At 39.5% G+C, this 20,296-nt stretch overlaps 1 pseudogene; it reads left to right on the forward strand.

Moving 5' to 3' along the window:
- Positions 1-19,001: 19,001 nt before the first annotated feature.
- The window catches only part of LOC102872582, a 13,163-nt pseudogene continuing 11,868 nt past the window's right edge, over positions 19,002-20,296 (forward strand).

The following is a 20,296-nucleotide window of genomic DNA, read 5'->3' on the forward strand; positions in this document are numbered from 1 at the left end:
TAAGACAAACTAAAACTAAGATCTAGGAATCTACTTTAAAAAAATCAGCCAAGGAACTGTCTTGTGGGTCAATATAGTCTGATCCACAACCAATCATAAGAATTAAATAAAATCAGGGAGCATTTAATTCCATTGTACACGGGGTCACCATGAATTGGGTCAGGTAGACAGTAGCTAGTAACAGCAGGGAGGTCTGAGTTTCATAATTTGGGAGCCATCATCATAAGCGGAGGTGTTGTGACATTCTTCAAACTAACTCTATCATTAAAGAAGTCTTTCCAATAAAATCAAATTGGCAACAGCAACTCAAAAGATTAGGTAGGAAACTTAGAAGATAGTGAGTTTATGTTAATGAAGGAGAAATGGCTGAGAACAAAGAGGATAAAAATATTTTCACACAAAAGACATGGAAAGAATTTTCACAGAGGAAGATATTCAAATGGCAAAAAGACACATGAAGAAATGCTCCAGACCACTGGCAATAAGAGAGATGCAAATCAAAACCACAATGAGGTACCATCTCACTCCAGTAAGAGTGGCCACGTTTAATGGGGCGGAAGTAATAAATGTTGGAGAGGATGTGGAAAGATAGGAGCTCTTATACATTGTTGGTGGGATTGTAAAATGGTGTAACCATTCTGGAAGGCAGTTTGGCGCTTCCTCAAAAAGCTAAACATAGAAATCCCATATGACCCAGCTATTCCACTACTTGGAATATATCCTGAGAATATGAGAACTGAAGCATAAACTGAGATTTGTACACTAGTGTTCATAGCAGCACTGTTCACCATTACAAGAACATGGAAACAGCCCAAATATTCAACCACAAACAAACGGATTGAGAACTGATGGTACATTCACACAATGGAATACTATGTAGCATGCAGGAGCAGTGGTTTTTTAAATTATTACCTATCTTGGAAAGGACTGGAGAGCATTATGCTGAGTGAACTAAGTCCCACAAAGACGAATATTGTATAAAACCATTATTGTAGAATGAGTATATGGATTAAAGAGGGGTGGGAGAGGTTGGAAGCAGAGGGATGAGGATGTGCAGGGGTGAGGGGGATTAATCACAGATGGGGTTGTATAATTTGATGAGTGGAGTGGTGAGGGAAATTAAAAGAATTTGTTCTTAAAAACAATGTATTTGAATTTTGTAAATAAACTAGTAGGCAAATTTTTAAAAATAAAGCAAAAAAAAAAAACAATTTGCACAACTTGAAGAATGTAATAAGTGTCTCTAAATTATACTTATAGAATTACACATATAGGAATTGATGGATTAGGGCATGTTCTACTGTGTGTATTCTCAACAGCACCACAAAGAAAATAAATTCTATTCAAAAGAAGGATTTCCTGCCTTTCAATTCCATTTGGCTCTCTGAGCCTCCTCTCAGTTGGTTAGAACCCCAGGAGGAAGAGCGATAAGTGATTGGCATTCTGAGAACCATTTACACTTGGCATAAGCAGAGACAGAGTTCTTTCTCCCTTTAGAGAAGTGGTCCACTCCACCAAAGGTATTATTGGATATTGTGACTGATGATTAGTTGGTCACATAATACTTCAAATTCTGAAAAGGAAATGAAGCTTTTTAATATCAAACTGTCATGTAAATTCACTCATCTCACCCCAGCCCCATTAAAAGTCCTGTACAGGAAGAATGGAATTGTTAACATTGGGCTCATCTAAACAACCTCCAGATGTATCTCTCTTCAATAAATAACCATAAGACTCTGGAGATATAACCCATCTTCCAATCTAATTAGACATAGAGCAGGAAATCATGAGACACAGTTGTGGGAGGTGTTGAGGGGTTGAGAGAGCCTCTTTCCTGAGAGAAATATCTGCACAAATCAATAAAAGAGAAATGAACTTACACTTGTTGATGAAGCATATTTAATATCCCACGGACTGCCAAAATAGCAAACACGTCTTCACTGGAGGAAATAGAGTGCTCCTTAGAAGCAAGAACAGTGAGATTTCATCTCACATGTTATGAGCCTCCTATCAGGAGGTACTAGTCCTTGGAAAATGACATCATAGAGGGTCAGTGAAGGAAAGGAATACCTCTGTCAGATGGATTGACACAGTGACTGCAATGTGATGGGCTTAAGGAATTGTGAGGATCACAGTGTCAAGCAGGGGTTTCTTCTATCGTACGTGTGGTCATTATGAGCTGGAGATAAGTTGAGAGCATCTAACAACTCTGGCCAATAGCATCTCTGTGAGCTCTCCCTGAGCTCTCCCCATCCTTGTCTGAATTCTTCTTTTGGCTTTTTTCTCTTTCTCTTTCCTTTTTTGACAGCAGAGAGAGATTGCCATATTTTTGAGGCAAAACTGAGTAAATAAACATTTGCCATGTCAGACAAGTGTCACAGTCAAAGAATAAACTGCTTCCTGCAGTAATACAATGGATTTCAGTGCCTTACATTTCTTCACGGGAAACCTTGCTTTCCTTTCCTAATCCAAAGTCATAAAGCTGCGGTATTGTTAAAAAAAATCTACATGTATAAAAAAGGAATAGAGATAATTTTGCTAAAATATGAACCAATATTTTTTCTTTGAACGCTAATGGTTTAAATTATTTTCTATGGTAATTGTGCCAGTTTCATTCAAGTGACTTGAACTTAATTCAGGATGTTGCTATTGTGCCATTGAGTTGATTATGACTCATAATGACCCTGTGAGCAATGGATCTGAACTCTGTCCCATCCTGTGCCGTCCTCGTCATCTCTAACACACTTAAACATCGCTACAGTCACCATGCCAATTCATATTACTGAAGATCTTCTTTTACACTGACCCTGCACCTTTCCAAGCATGATGTCCTTCTCCAAATTATTTGAGATAAAGTTTCAGCACATTTGTCTCCAAACAGCACCCTACTTTCACTTTCTCTAAGACAAACCTGTTTGCTCTCTTGGCAGTCCATGGGATATTCAGTGTTCTTCCCCAACACCACAACCTCAAAGCATCAGTTCGTCTTCAGTCATCCTTAGTCATTGCTCAACTACCAGATGCATAGTAAGTAACTGAGAAAATTTCTAAAATGGCATAGACTAGTTTTATATGAAAGAGGCTTAGAATCTTGAACGAACATCAGCTGCCTTCAAGTCCATTCTGATTCACGGTGACCCCCGCTGTTTCAGTGTATGACTTTTTTCTCCATAGAGTTCTCACATCTGTGACCTTTCAGAAGCAAATCACCAGACTTTTCTTCAGAGACACTACTGGGTTGGTTCAAATCACCAACCTTTCCTCTCAGGATCAAAGTGTTTAATTATTTCTTTCACTCAGGGATGCCAAGAAAATTCTGAGGCCTTCTATTTAATAAAGCATTTGGGCCCGAGGGCCTGTGGCCCAAGGGCCTGGTTTTAATTGTTTTTGGTTAAAAATTCTTCTAAGTGATATAGCACTGGTCTGTCCATTTACTGCACAGAGGTAACTGATGGTTGCTGTCAAATGCAATATTGGTTACCCAGGGTGGACAATGTTTGGTGGAGCTCCCTGATTAAAATAAGCTTGGAAGCAGAGGTGGCATCCACTTCTGAAACAGCTTGCCACTGGAAACTCTATGAACTTGGAGAAACAATGAATGTTATACAAGAGTTCATGTCTTTTTTTTCATAGGGTTGCTATGAGTCATCTATGACTCCACAGCACTTAAAAACAACAACAACAATAAGCAAATAATAATTCCAGACCCAAAGCAACATGTAGAACAGGATTAAAGTTCTGATTTGTTACAGGAAACTGTTTATCCCTGCAAGTGGACAGCTGGTTTCCTTATCACCTTTACATAACATTTGTGGCAAAGATTTTCTGTTCTTGTTTTGCAGGTAGATTCCATCTCCGTTCTACCTTTATGCTTTATCTTCTGTTCTCCAGAAGATACTGAATCATGAGCCTGTATCCAGAACTGCTATGGTCCTTGGGCAACCCAGGTTTCTCTTCAAATTGAAATTTCCCCTTTGGCCTTGAATTCTCTCTTCATCTCAGAGAAATTCCTTCATTTCAAGCTCAAATAAAAGAGTTTCTTACATATGTACCAGAATTTTATGTGTTATTTATCAAGGGAGTTTTTGCACCTATTTTGTTTTTGTAACTGAAATTTCAAAGATAGACATTTGTGTTTACATATTTTTCTATTTTCTCTAAACTTTCTCCAGTGAGTATTCATTGCTTCATCATCAGTAAGATTATTAATTCTATTTTACATATTTTCTATTTTATCTAAACTTTCTTCGGTGAGTATTCATGGCTTCATTCATTGGTAAGATTATTCGTTCTATTCACTAACTATTTCTAGCTCTCTCCCTTCTCACAGAATTGTAGCATTCTGTAGAATCTTAGCACAACTAAATTCTACTTCCCTTGGATATTGTCAGGAGCCGTTATGTAGCCCATTAAAACAGCCAGCAGTGATTCAGATTATTCACTACCTCAGTCTAGAATGATCACAAAAACACAGGTTGAAATAGAGTTTCCATCATCCAATGTCATTGCATGACTATGCTTAGCAGAGACTTCTCATCAAATAGTTATTTATTGTGAAATAACTATGGTTCCTGAGCTCAATTGTTACTGCAACATAATTAAGGGTGGTATAGGTAAAATGGCTTTTCTAAATCCTTGGCCTTGACTGTCACCACAGAACTGGACAAGAATGTGCAAATCAGATGTGTACACAACTTATGATGGATTTGGTTGGTTTTTCCCATTGCATGAAGTTTTACCTGAGCAAGTTTAGCAGGAAAGGTGAGAATCTCATTATCAGCATGGAAAAAGAAGCAGAGGGTGCAGGAAGAGTTCCTCAGAGCACCAGGCAGACTTGGATCTCTAAGAGAGTTCTGAGCCAAACAGAGAACTAGAGGCAGACATAACACAGAGCTCATTTGTGACTGCTGCCCCAGGGAGCCAGAGCTATGGCCTTCACCCAAGCTCAGGGAGACACCCCCATCGCCAGCACTAACAGCTTGTGGGGAGCTCTGATGGCCAAATGGTAAGGAGTTGTCCTGCCAACCCAAAAGTGCATAGTTCGAATCCACCAGCTGCTCCACTGGATAAAGATAGATAATCTCCTTCCATGTAATTTACTACCTCTGAAATGAGTTGGTCAGTAATGAGTTGGTTCCAACTCAATAGCATGTAACAAGAAGGTTAAAAATGAGTTTTGACACACAAAAACCTCAGCTGGAGGCTGAAAGGCAAAGAGCCTATGAGCACACCTGGGAGTCTTTCCTGACTCCCAGGAATTGTATCCTGCTGCCAACTTGAATGAAATTGAATTACCTTCCAGCTTCTCCAATAAAACCCTATAACCTTGAGTATGGCTTGCTGAGGTCTATGTAACTATTGTAACAGATCTGAGGCCCAGTAGAACAACTGATGTTGGAATTAGTAAAAGTAGGCCCAGAAGCATGAAGACTATAGCTGACCTTATGGGAATCTGGTTTGTATTGTGAATACGATTGATAAGGGCTGTTTCTCTTTGTGGCGTTAAAAGGTCAGATTAGGCAGTTTTACATTACCTACTTTCTTTTTTCATTTAGTCTATTGCGACTTATAGAGCTTTAAAAATTAAAAACTAAACTTTTAAAATTTAAATAGCATTCATTTTGGGACGGAATTATATTTGATTAGAACAAATTAAACTAATTTAATCATCACGTACTTGTTGGAATTAAGCCAAAGCCCACTACCATTGAGTCAAGTTGATTCAATTCAATTCAATTCTGAGTCATAAAGACCCTCCCTAAGGTTTCTGAACCTGAAAAGATTAATGACATCAAAATACCTCATTTTTCTCTTGCAAGACAATTACTGGGTTCAAACTGCCCATACCACTCACTACAGTGCTTTGTCTTAACCATCTGATCATTTTCTTTATTTGAACTCAGAAATTCCTCTCTCGAGGAGTCCATCTGCCAGATGCCCTTACCCACATGATAATTCATGAAGAAGTTTTCATCAGGGGGAGCTCATGATGGATACTATCAGGGTGGGTTTATTGTGAGGTCATTCAACTGCTGAAGCATAAAGAGAGAGAGGAGAGAGGACGGGGCGAGCCACACGATGGTAGAGGACTTGAACTTTAGCTCATGGTGGAATACAAAGGTAAAGTGATTAAATAGGAAGCAGGAAAGAATGAGTTCAAGGTTTCAATCAGGGAAGACTCCAGCACTGTTCACATGAAGGTCGTGAATACTTATCATCCACAGGAAATTACTTTTCCTGTGTAATCATCTCACAAATCAGAGACGTCTATAGGAAGAAATGGAGTGTGAGATGTGCCAGTAAGAAGGGGGCAGCCAAACACAAGTAAGAAGATTGAAATGCTTCCTATATATGACGAGAAAGTCACTGTGCCTTCACCAGAAACACGGACAGTCTCTCTCTGGACTCAGCACTCCTGGGCTCACATGAAATATGAATAAAGCATTGAGCACTCTTTCCAGAAGGATAGCGGGTTACAGAAATGGTTTCAGTTAAAGAAAGGTGGAAAGGAAAGCAGGAACAATCAGGCAGCTAGGTACAAATTTCCCCATTAGAAGTAAATGCTCAACATAAAAATGCTCTGTTTCACAGTAACTATTCTGTTTTACACCATTTGAGGACCCAGCTTGGCTTATTAAAAGTAGGAGAAAGGATGTTAGTACAACTTGCTAATTACCAGCTTCTCCAATTGGTAAAGGTTGGATGGGGCCGGGGGGGAACCCAACACAATTTGTATCTACTTCCTGAAAGCAAATATCTTCAATAGAAACAAAACCCCATGAATCTTCTCTGAATAGTGTACCTGTCTTAATTTTCAAGTGACTAGAACCAAGTGTTACAAAGTGGATGGCTTTAAAGAACAAAAATCCTTTTCTTCATTTCTTTTTTCCTTTTCTTGAAATTGTCAAGGCTAGAAATTCAGATCAGAATATCAGCCATGGTGATTGCTTCTGAAAGAATTTTTTTTTTAATTGTTATTTGAGTAAAGGTTTTCCATTCAATCATTTATATAGTTACACATTTTGGTTTTGTGTTTATGACAATAATCCTACATCAACTAATTAACACATTAAGTAAGTAAGTAATTATTACATCACTTTTATAACATTAATCACAATACCCATCATGTCACCACACTCTTCCCACTTGGGGTGATTTTTCTTCCCACTCATCCTCCTATTCCATCCTTTCCTGCCTTCCAACCTTTCTCCTTAGGGAAGAGCTTCCTAGAGAAGTTATTTATTCTGACGAATGCCTCCTTTGCACCTTTTTTTATATTGTAAGTTTGCCTGTAAATTGAGCCATGAGTTTGGTCCCCAGGTATCTAAGGGTCAGAGTCTTATGGGTTCCACCACGCTCTGTTAGGCTCATAAGCCTGACCAATGTCACGCTTTGAGGATTTTTCTTCTCCACATTTTCACCCACTCTGTCCAATATCTTCCTCTGTGATCCCATTCAGAGTGGTCAGCAGTGGTAGCTGGGCACCATCTAGTCCTGCTGGTTGTGGAGGCTGGAGTTCATGTGAACCATTAGCCCTTTAGACTAATTGCTTCAACGTATCTTTGCTTTTCTTCCTTTTCTGTGTTCCAGGCAAGGAGAGATCAATAGCTGCACCTTAAATGGTGCTCACAAGCTTCTAAGACCCCAGTGACTACTCGCCATGGAAGGACATATAACATTGTCTTTGCAGGCTACACGTGCCAATGACTTTGTCGTCCCCAGAACCTCCAGGGCCAGCAACTCACTCATTCTCCCAGCATGTCTAGTTTTCATCCAGAAGTATACATAAATTTTACATTTGTTACTGAAAAACAAAGAACTCATGAAATAGTATACAAAATGGGTAACCATAGAGGACATTATGCTGAGTGAAATATCTCAGTCACAAAAAGACAAATACTGCATAGTGTCCCTGGTGTATAACGGGACTGATATGGGGATTGGGAAGAAACTAAGAAACTACACAGCATTGAAACAGACGAGGGAGAGAACTGTGTAAAAGGAATATATGATTAGGTATTATTGGCATGACAAGAGTCCAGAACAAGAGTTGCATAGTAAAGTGGTCTGGGGACGGGGGGGAGGGGGGAGACTATATAACAATGAAAGAACTTTTTTTCCAAAGAAAAAAGTGAATTTGGGGGGAGAGGGGACAGGGAGGAAAAAGCGTAACAATGAACGAATGGAAATTAAAAAAAAAAATGTTCAAACCTGTTAATACCAAATAAAGTATACATTTCCTAAAAAAAAATTTACCTCTGTTATCTCTGCTATATTCATGGACACACACTAAAATAAATGTAGAAATATCATCTGTCAAATCTATAATAATCATGGTGCTTCTGAGAGCTTTGAGAATTCCATACCTCTCTCCAGGTTCTGGTGCCTGTCAGCAATCCTTGGCATGGCCTTGTTAGTGATAGATCAATCCACCACCGTCAATACCTGATGTCAATATAACTGTGTGTGTGATTCCTGTTTCTAAAGCATCATTCAAACATATTAGAACTGTGCTAGAGACATGGACGGATGTATCCTGAAACCCCCTGCTTTGTGACCAGTTCCAAATATTCTGCAATCCAGCTCCTAATTCTCTCCTCACCCTCTCTGTCGTCACTGCTCTCTCTCTAATCCAGGCCATTTTCTCTCACTTCACAACTAGAGCACAACTCTCGCCAATCTCTTCTCTGCTTTCTAGCCAGGATGTGCATCTCCAAATGACACTCTGAGCAGCCCTGGCATCCCCTTCGTCCCTTGCCTCTCTCTGCTCTGCCTCACATTCCAATTTCAAATTTTTTTTCTCATGCACCATCCTTTTCATGACCCCCTGACATACCTAACTCTCTTCCCATTCCCAGATCCAGTGTCCCACCAGCTCTTACTTCAAATCTCCCCTTCACTGCTAGGTCCTCTATGTGCAGTCCTTGCACTAAAACCAGGCACAAAAGCACATGGATCTGTGTGGCCCTGCCATGTGTGGCCTTACCACTTGGTACTTTCCCCATTCTAGGACATGAATCGTCTCCCTCCCTCACTGGGTAGCAATAATAACCCTCCTTCACCGGGTAGCAATAACCCTCCCTCACTGGGTAGCATCATGAGTGAAAGCAGAGTTTTTGTTCACCTCGGTGTCCCCAGGATCCACTATACTGAGAAATTCTGAAAATCAGTTAAAAGCTGAGTTCATTTTTCTTCACTTTTCCTTGGGTTTCCCTGCCTTTCTTCTGGCCACTGTCCCCCACATACTCAGATCTCTTCTTTCTATCATCTACTTCTTTTTGTTTTGTTTTGTTTTGTTTTTTATTAATTTTAATTAAAGTTTACAGAGACTTTTGATTTCCATTCATTCATTGTTGCACTATCTACTTCTTTCTTGAAAGTTTTCCTCTATCAAATCCAGTATTGGTGTAATTCCCAAAGCGAGTTGGCAGTAGCATCACCAAGGGATCTTTTTACAAACACAATTTCTTAGTCTTGTTCCTGGATCTACAAATCAGAATCTCGAGGAAGTTATGTCCTTAGAAAGTCCCAGGTGATTTTAATAAACTGTTACTAAGAACCCCTGCTGTATGAATATGGCCTCAAAAGGCCTGGCTTCTATATGAGTGTTTTTGGATACAGAGTTTCTTAATCAGACTGATTAATCCCAAGTGATATATTAATGAATTACTGTGATACTGCTCCTAGCGAATCTAAAACGATGTCTTCTTCTAATTAAAGCCATTGTCTCCAATAGCCCCTTAAGATCTGAATTTAATGAGGGGCTTTTTAAGAAGGTTAATAGGTGAAATTTTACCCAGTAACACTTACATGAACGACTGATGTGTCCTCATTTCTGGGTCTACCAGTCAGGAACAAAGACACATAAGACATGGCATTTACACACTAGTGATTATGCCCATTATGTAAATGGGCATGCTAGAAGTCAGAATTCCAGAAGAGGTATGAAATGGCAATGGACCGTAGACTCACTCACTCACTCTCTGTTGTCAAGTTAAACTGACTTATCACTGACACTCCACTGGTTTTCCAAGACTGTCAATCTCATGGCAGGAGCTTCCCCATCTCTCTCCCTTGGGGGCACTGGTAGATTTGAACCACCAAGGAGGCATGGCCTTTGGACTAACAGCACAACTACCTAGAGACTAGGCTACCAGAGTCTCCTAAGGGAACAGAAAAGTAACTATTAAATTCAGATGAAAACTACATCAGTCCATGGGATACTTTCAGAAGAAGGAACTTTTGAGCTGGAAGGGGAATCTCGAACAATAAGAAAGGCAACAAAAAAGCATCATCAGAAGACAGGGAGCCCCTAGATCAGAATAAACCAAAGGAGGAACAGTGGGTGAGTTGACTAGAGAATAGGACCAATGGGAATTTAAACTGAGGATTTAGAATTGAGTTAGATGATAGTTGGCTTTAAAAGCTGAACCAAGATTAATTCTGCACATACCGTCAGGAAATGCTATAACTGTTGTTCGATACCACTGACTTTCTTATGATCCTTAGTGACCCCATGTAACAGAGCCCCTCTGGTCTTCTAGGTTGTAATCTTGACTGCAGGTTGTTATTTAGTCATCTTCCATATCCTTCTTCATACAGGCCAGTTTCTTGAATTATTATCTTGAGTATACATATTAACAACCTGTGACAGATATGCAGATGGCCCAGACTTACTTGTTGAAAACAAAAAAGACCTGAAGCACTTACTGGCAAAAAAAGAAAAGAAAAAAAAATCAAACCAGACTCTGGTCTTACATGGAATACATCTCAATCACACTTTAATTCAATAAAAGCAAACGTCCTCACAACTGGGCCAATTGGCAACATCATAAAAAATGGAATAAAGATCAGCTTTGTTGGGGATTTCTTTTTTACTTGTATTGATAATCAATGCTCCTAGAAACAGCAGTCAAGAAACCAAAGAGGTGATTACATCAAGCAAATCTACTCCAGAGGAGCTCGTGAACGTGTTAAAAAACAAAGAAATCAATTGGAGGAACAAGATGTGACGGGTCCCATTGGGATGTCAAGGATTTATTGTTCAAAATGGTTTTCCTTGACATTTGGCTTTTACTTTCACACATGGATGGATAGGACCAAACAAATTGGACATGTTCTTCCTATTTGTTAGTCAGTCCACAAAATAATTAGCTAGTCTCACCTTTAAGTGGAGAAGATTCAGTGGCAGATTTGGGATCTCACCACCAGCAAAGAAGAAGCAGAGAATGCAGCATGCATCCTTGTGACACAGAGATTTCTGTGCCACTCGGATCCCGGCCTACAGGAGGCAGCAGCAGCATCCACAGCAGAGGACCAGAGACCCAACATGAGACAGCTCACCTCGGGACAGCTGCCTCCCCCAGAACCAGAGCCAGGGGTCTTCATGCAAACTTGCAGGAGGGCTCGGGAGAGAAACCATAATTTCCAGTACTGAGAGAGCTCCTTAACAGTGGAATAAAGCTGCAAGACAGACTGAAGAGCCTGAAGCATAATTCCGGAGTTGGCCTGACTGAGAAATTGAACCCTATTAACTTCCCTAATAAAATCCATAATCATTAGCATGGTTATTGCAACAGATTTCAGATCATTCAGTAATCATTAGGATTGGTGATAGAATTAGTAGAAAGAGCTGCTTGTTATCAGTTACCACATACACAGGTAAAAGCTAGACAATGGATAAAGAAGACCTCAGAATAATTTCTACATAGATGAATTAAGGTATTGGTAAAAAATTACTGCATATACCCTAGATTTACAAACAAACAAACAAATTGAAGAATAGCAGAAAAATTTTTTGAAGCAGGGATTGCAATGCTTCATCTTTTTTTTTTTTTTTTGGCGTGGAAGCAAATTTTTTTATATATTTTTTTCCTATAATTATATTTTATTAATTTTCATAAACATTTACAGAGATTTTGGGCTTCCACTCATTCATTGTTGCACTATTCTCTCTACCCTCCTCCCAGTTTGTTCTTGTCCAAATGCCACAGTGCTTGTCAAAGCCAGTTCTGATTAATCTTCTTTGTCAGTGTATCCTTTGCCATTCCCTATCACTCCTCCCTGAGAGAGACTTCACCCTGAGTCATAAGGAAAAGGGGACGGCGTATTCTCTTAGCTACTTCCTGCTGAAAAGGGACGCTGTGGGTTTCAGGGTGAAGATCTTCTCTCACTACTCTAAAGGGCCCCTTTGGCAGTAGGAAACACATAGACTACTATGGAGATTGATTTTGGAATTCAGATGCACTCTTATTGATTGTGCTTGGCTGTACATGTACATATCCTTCAAGATGTATCATGGGGGTGTTGCAACCTAGAAGACACAAATTTGACTAACAAGTTATAAGTACATGAGTCCAAAAATTATGGAAAAGTAAAAGAAAAGATTCTTTCATTGTTTTACAAACCCTCCCCCAGGTCCCCTCCACCATGCAGCCCTCGCTCTAGTCTCCTGTGATGACAGAAACACGCAGTTACATCTCTCTTTTAGACGGTTCTCTCCCTCCTCTGCTTCAGTGCAGTATACATTATTGAACCCATCTTACTCAGTGTCTCCCTAACCCCAAGGACAGTCCCATTCTACAACAGTGGCATCATGTAATATTTGTCCTTTTGTGACTGGGATATTTCACTCAGCATAATGTTCTCCAGAGTCAACCATTTTGAATAATATTGCATGAGTTCCTTGTTTTTTAATGCAGCATAGTATCCCATTGTGCGAATATACCACAGCTTCTCTAGCCATTCGTTTGTTGATGGGCACTTAGGTTGTTTCCAACTCCTTGCTATTGTGAACAAAGCTGCAATGAACATGGGTGTGCATATATCTGCTTGGATGTCAGCTATGGTCTCTTCAGGGTATATTCCCAGTAGTGGAATTGCTGGGTCAAATGGTATCTCTATTTGCAACTTTTTGAGAAAGCGCCATACTGCTTTCCACAGGGGTTGCACCATTTTACACTCCCACCAACAGTGAATCAGGGTTCCAGTTTCTCCACAACCTCGCCAGCATTTGTTGCTTGCTGTTCTGTTAAATTTTGCTATTTTGACTGGGGTGAAATGATATCTCATAGTTGTTTTAATTTGCATCTCTCTTAGGGCTAGGGATTTTGAGCATTTCTTCATGTGTTTGTTAGCCATCTGAATGTCATCTTCGGTGAAGTGCCTGTTCATATCCTGTGCCCATTTTTCTATTGGATTATTTACCTTTATCTTGTTGTGGTGCTCAAGTATTTCATAAATTCTGGATATAAGTCCCTTATCTGATATGTTATTACCGAATACTTTTTCCCAGTCAGTGGCTTCCCTTTTTACCCTACTGGAGAAGTTTTTGGATGTGCATAGGGATTTGAGTCTTAGAAGGTCCCATTCATCTATGTTATCTTCTCCTGGTTGTAGCTTTTCCAGGATACTGGGAAGACTGTTTATGTTGTGGATTAGGACTTCTAGTGTTGTTCCTAGCTTTTCTGTAATGAATTTCATAGTCCTTGGTTTTAGTCCTAGGTCCATGATCCACCTTGAGTTGGTTTTTGTGTATGGAGTGAGGTGTGGGTCTTGCTTGAGTCTTTTGCAGATATTTTTCCAATTTTGCCAACACCATTTGTTAAAAAGGCTGTCGTTCCCCCACTTCACTGATTTCATCTCCTTGTCAAAGATCAGTTGACCATAGATAGATGGGTTGATCTCTGGATTCTCAATTCGATTCCATTGATCTATGTGTCTGTCATTGTACCAGTACCATGCTGTCTTTACTACTACGGCAGTGTAGTAGGATTTGAAATCAGGGAGTGAGATACCTCCTACCGTTCTTCTATTCTTAAGGAGTGCTTTGCTTATTCGGGGCTTTTTCCCATTCCATACGAAATTGGAGATGGCCTTTTCCATCTCGTTGAAGAATGGGATTGGTATTTGTATTGGGATTGCATTAAATGTGTAAATTGCTTTTGGTAGTATTGCCATTTTCACAACATTGAGTCTTCCTATCCATGAGCAAGGGATATTTTAATTTATTTATTTTTCATTTCAATGAACATCTGCAGAGATTTTGGAATTCCATTCATTCATTGTTGAAGGGTGCAACAATGCTTCATCTTACATACATTGGACATGTTCTCAAAAGGGACAAGTTCTTAAAGAAAGACACCATGTTTGGTAGAGGGTCAACGAATATGACAAAGATCTCCAGCCTGTGCTGAATAGTTGTAGGTCCTGAGCCCCAGGCTAGGCTCTCACATGCAGCTTTGTCACTTACAATGAGCAGTGAAACCAAGATCCTTCATGAAGTACTGGTAGGTCATGGATCGAATGTCTCCTATACTCAAGTACCACGTTTCCCTGGGGTAAACAACACTCATTATCAACTAGTTTATTAACCATCTATTCTAGGAATGTTCTTATTATTCTCTTAAAGAAATTCAACACGAGCCATAATCATTGAAAATAAGTATAAGGATTTGCAGGGGGAGGAGGGATTAAATATGGGATTGGACAATTTGATGGGGGGTGAGGGAAACTGGAAGAATCTGTTCATGAAATCAATGTATACAAATTTTGTAAATAAACTAGTATAATACAGAAATTCAAGAAAGTTAGTCATTTTAAGGGTGTATGGCTTTAAATACATGATAATCTCACATGATTTCACAATTCCTTTAAAAGCACTATAGCTAAATATGAAAAGCTTTAAGACAAAACTTTGGATAGTCTTAGAATTTAAAAATACCCACAAAAATCTTACAAGCAGAGGGATGAAGATGTGCAGGGGTGGGGGGAATAATCATGGGGGTGTACAACTTGATGGGGAGGGTAAGGGAAATTGGAAGAATCTGTTCTCAAAATCATATTCTAATTTTGTAAATAAACTAGAATTTTTTTAAAAAATAACATGATAACCCAATTACAAAATGGGCAAAAGACATGGAAAGAATTTTTACAGAGGAAGATATTCGAACAGCAAACAGACACATGAAGAAATGCTCCAAATGACTGGTAATAAGAGAGATACAAATCAAAACCACAATGAGACACCATCTCACTCCAGTAACAGTGACAAAGTTTAACAGGGTGGAAGTAATAGATGTTGGAGGGGATGTAGTGAGAAAAGAACTCATATATTGTTGGTGGGATTGTAAAATGGTACAAGCATCATGAAAGGCAGTTTGGTAATTTCTAAAAAAAATTTCTAAAAAATGAACATAGAAAATCCATGTGACCCAACTATTCCACTATTTGGAATATACCCTGAGAAAATGAGAACTGAGGTACAAACAGAGATGTTTATAGCAGCATTGTTTACCATCGCAAGAACATGGAAACAGCCCAAATGTCAAACCACAAACGAATGGATTGAGAAATTATGGTACATTCACACAATGGAAAAACTACGCAGCACATAGGAGCAACGATTTTGTAAATTATTACCTAACTTGGGAGGATTTGGAAAAAATTATGCTAAGTGGATTAACTCAGTCCAACAAGGACAAATATTGTCTAAAACCATTATTGTAGAATGAGTATAAGGATCCAAGGGAGGTGGGAGAAGGTGGAAGCAGAAGGATGAGGATGTTTGGGGTCGGGGGGGGGGGGATTAATCACGGAGTTGTACGATTTGATGTGAGAATGGGTGAGGGGAATTGGAAGAATCTGTTCTCTAAAACAATGTATTTGAATTTTTTAAATAGACTAGTATAAAAAATAAGTTATTTTAAAAACCCCTAACAATTTAAAAAAACATATTACAATTGCATTGACCAGTAACTCACAGTGATCCCATGAGCACTGGAAAATATTTTTGTTTCACAGGTGTTATTTTCAGTTTTTAGATGATTTATTCTTATCGTTGTTATGGAACTCTGGTGACCATGTGGTAAGGAGTTACGAAGACACAAGGTTCAAATCAACCAGCTGCTGGATTCAAGGAGGGGGGGGGGTGGAAATTAGCAATCTCCTGTGCCTTGTACAGCCTCTGAAAACCTTCTAGATGAGCTTCAAGTCATAACTCGACAGCATGGACTAACAATACTGTCATTAGAGTTGAAAATATGCACAGCAGAATAGACACCAACTAAGAAATGTCTACAGGTGCAAGTCAGTGACACTGACCTCGTTCTCTGAGTTGTGCAACCATTCACATCCTTCTTTTCCAAATTGTTCCTCCTCCGCTAAGATAAAAACACACTACCTTCTACATTTCCAACTACCTTTTCAAACTATTGTTGTCAATTTGATCTCAATAGAAATGACATTTATAATGGCTGATTTTCATTCTGGAAGTAGATAACCAGGATTTTCTTTCAAGATGCCTCTAGGTCAACCTTCCAACCCTTGTTTGGCAGCTAAGAACACTAACTGGAATGTTAACATTAATAGGAACCCATATTTGAAACCTATTTATTCCCTGTTGTCAATTTTGAGTCATGGAAACACTCCCTCAGGTTTTCAACACAATAAATCTTTTTCTTTTTTTTTATTTCCATTGATTCATTGTTGCACTTTTCTCCCCTCCCAATCCTTCCCCCTAGTATAGTACCCTCTTGGAAAAGTAGAAGAAAAATTCTTTCATTGTTTTAGAATCCCTCCCCCAAGGTCCACTCCACTATACAGCCTTCGCTCTGGACTCCCGTCATGTCAAAAATACCTAATCTCATCTAGATTCTCATACCCCTCATTTGTATTCAAGGAAAACATTTTTTAAAATGCAAATCATCTAACACTAATAAATTGTACAGTTGATTAAATTTGAATTTGTTTTTTTATTTCTTTTTTAAATAAATTTTTATTTTATTTAAAAAAAAACCACACCTAATCACATATCCCTTTTAAACAGTTTTCTCCCTTATCTGTTTCAATGCAGTATACACTATTGAACCCATCTTTCTCAGTCTCCCCCCAACCCCGAGGTCAGTCCTGTTTTACAACAGTGGCGTCAAGCAGTATTTGTCCTTTTGTGACTGAGATACTTCACTCAGCATAATGTCCTCCAGGGTCACCCATTTTTAATAATATTGCATGAGTTCCTTGTTTTTCAATGCCAGTGAATAAGGGTTCCAGTTTCTCCACAACCTTGCCAGCATTTGTTGCTATTCTGACTGGTGAGATGATATCTCATACTTGTTTTGAAAACAATAAATTTTAATGAGAGTGGACTACCTCAACTTTCTCCCTCAGACCAGCTAGTGTCATTCACACACACACAGAGGAGAGTCTGGGAGAATGCTCCATAGAGAGTTGCATTGGTAACCCAAAGGCCGTGCTTCTCTGGCAATTTAGATCTACTAGGAGAAAGATGGGCAGCCGCCTGCCATAACATTTGTAGCCTTGGAAACCCACTGCAGGGTCACCTATGAGTTGGGACAAACTCCACAACAAAGAGAGAGTTGTTTGTTGTTGTTATGTGCTGTCAAGTTGTTTGCGACTCATAGCGACCCTATGTACAACAGCCCTAAACCCTGCTCTATCCTGTGCCAATCTCATTGCCTCCGACACACACATCCCGATTACCCCAGTCACTGAATCAATCCACCTCATAGAGGGTCTTCCCCTCCTGCGCTGTCCCTCCACTCTACCCAGCATGATGTCCCTCTCTAAAGACCTGTCTCTCCTTACAACATGTCCAAAGTATGTCAGACGAAGCCCCAGAATCCTTGCCTCCAAGGAGCAGCCTGGTTTAACCCTCTTTAGGATGAATCTATTTGTTTTCTTGGCAGTCCATGGTACATTCAGTACTCTTCTCCAGCACTACAGCTCAAAGGCGTCAATTCTTCTATCATCTTTAGTCATTGTCCAACTCTCTGATGCATAACAAGTGATTGCAAAGACCATGGCCTGTATCAGGCGCACCTTAGTCTCCAGAGAGACACCGTTGCTCTTGAGTACTTTAGAGAGGTCCCTAACCGCAGACTTTCCCATCGCAATACGTTTTTTGATTTCCTGGCTGCTGGTGCCAAGAGTGTTGACTGTGGAGCCGAGCAAACAGAAGCTGTGAACAATCTCAATCTCTTCACCATCCATCCTGATGCTACCGATTGGTCGAGTGGTGAGAATTTTTGTCTTCTTGACATTGAGCCTCAGTCCATACTGAAGGCTGCAGTCCTTGACCCTTCGCAGCAAGTGCATGAGGTCCTCCTCACTTTCAGCGAGCAGGGTTGTGTCATCTGCATAATGCACATTGTTGATAGATCGTCCACCAATCCTAACGCCACACTTCTCATAGAGCCCAGCCTCTCGGGTAAATAAAAGCCAAGAAAGTAAAAGTTTTCATGGAGTAATAAACACTTCTTCCCTCTCCCATGCAAGTGACAGTAGCAAAGCTGGCAAGCTGATCAAAACTAGTGAGGGGGAAAAAAACTAGTGAGAAGAAAAAGCACAACTAAGAAAATACATGCAACTAATCATAGTCTTTGAAACACATCAGTAACCTTCATCCCTGTTACTGTACAACCGGCAGAAATTGAGTAGGAGTTCCTGGCTGTAATCTGTTATAGGAATGGAATCATATTTCTTTAAAACAGAAAGTTGAGTGTCTTTGAAGGAAAGACTTCAATAATCTAGCCAAGTCAAAGAACACAAAGAATAAACTCGAATATTGATCTGGTGATCACAGCTACCACATATGGCAGGGAGGGAAATCTCTTCAGAAAAAGCACATAGAAAGAGAAAACTTCTTTTTTTAACCATCAAAGCCCAAGGCACAGCTCTAGAAGACCGCAACAAGAATACGGGAGCCTCTGGGTGGTGCAAGAAGCTAATGCATTCAGTTATTAACCACGAAGTTGGAGGTTGGGGTCCCCCCAAAGGCACCTTGGGTGTAATGTCTGTTGATCTTCCAAACCATTAGCCCAATGGAACACTTCCTGACACAAAAACAACTGGTTCAGAAAATGTGATGAACAGTGTCCTCAAAGAAGGAGTCTTCAAAAGTCAGATCCAGATTGCAGTATTCCAAAGTCAAAAGTCTGAGAGAAGAGAGACCCAGGCTAGGGGGTTTTCAGGGGTAACGCCCCATGGCGTCCTGCTTTCCCGAAGATACAGGAGACCAAGAAGCATATTCTAAGTTTTGGGTTATAAAGGTTATAAAGGTTTGGCTTATAAAAGCTTGCATGGCAAACTAGAAAAATTTTAAAAAGAGTTTTTCTACAAAGTACTTACTTCTAAGAGGGAAAAGGGCAATGTGATAAAGACAGAAAACTGAGCTGATAATAGCACAAACAAGCAATAGTGAGAGGTGTATACTGGATTTTCTGGGTTATAGGATGCCTTTACAAAAGGTGACATAGCGATGTAAGAAAGCATTTTAAACAAGCAATTGACTCAGTAGCTCAGAGAGCTGCCTCTGCTCTGTACGCCCTTCTTTTGTTTGGAAAACTCCTTGGCTTTCTGTAGGACTCAATTCAGGTTGTATTTCCTTAGTAAACTTTCCCTGAACCTCCCCTCAAGAGCTAAGGGCACACACTTACGCCTTGGGTCCAGCACTGCTATTATTCTCCTTATTTATTTGTTCTGTGGACATTTGTTTACATGAGTCACTGCTTCAATTAACTGTGAGCTCTTTACAAACCAAGGCTTTGCAGTAGAAATGTTTGCATTCTCAGGACACGCGTGTCATATATTTCTCACACGGTGTAAGCTCAGCAATTGTGTGTGTGGATCATGGTGGCAATTTCTATCAAAAAATGCAATGTTTACGAACAGAAATTAATGAAGTGAGAGAGGTCATATTCCCACACAATTGTGAGTAGGATCACCAAAGGCATGTGGGGGGTGGGGAGGTAGGTTTTGAAGAAGTGAGGGGAACTTCTGAGCTTCTGCTTTTAATATGTTGGCTTGGAAATGCAAGGACATCAAAGGTAGCCTATAGGATAATTGCAAAATATGGATTAAAGTAATTGCAAAATACGGATTAAAGTACCAAAATACATAAAATTGCAATGAGATTGCAAATCCAATTTTAGGAAAAAAGCTAGAATAACTGAAAAACTGCTTTAAAAAGTCTGATGTGGTCTTAAAACAAGAAAGCATCTTAAAATTGCCTTATTAACCACCACTGAATTTTAAATAGTTTGAGCATTAACTCTTTGCTACAGGGGGCCTCACAAGCAAGAAATCTTGTAATGCTAATTACTAAAATACTTGTAATTTGTTTCCAAGGGCTTGGAACAGCACTTAATTGCTTCTTCGTCTTTGATCAAGGCAAAGAAAAAGAAATCATTAATGTTAAACTCATTTGTTATTCTCAGTGCCCAACAAAAGTGTGTGTGTGTGTATATATATATATATAGTTATAGTTATAGTTATATAG

Source organism: Elephantulus edwardii, unplaced genomic scaffold (genome assembly GCF_000299155.1).
Source record: "Elephantulus edwardii isolate Elephantulus edwardi_28Jun2011 unplaced genomic scaffold, EleEdw1.0 scaffold00087, whole genome shotgun sequence".
Lineage (NCBI taxonomy): Eukaryota > Metazoa > Chordata > Mammalia > Macroscelidea > Macroscelididae > Elephantulus > Elephantulus edwardii.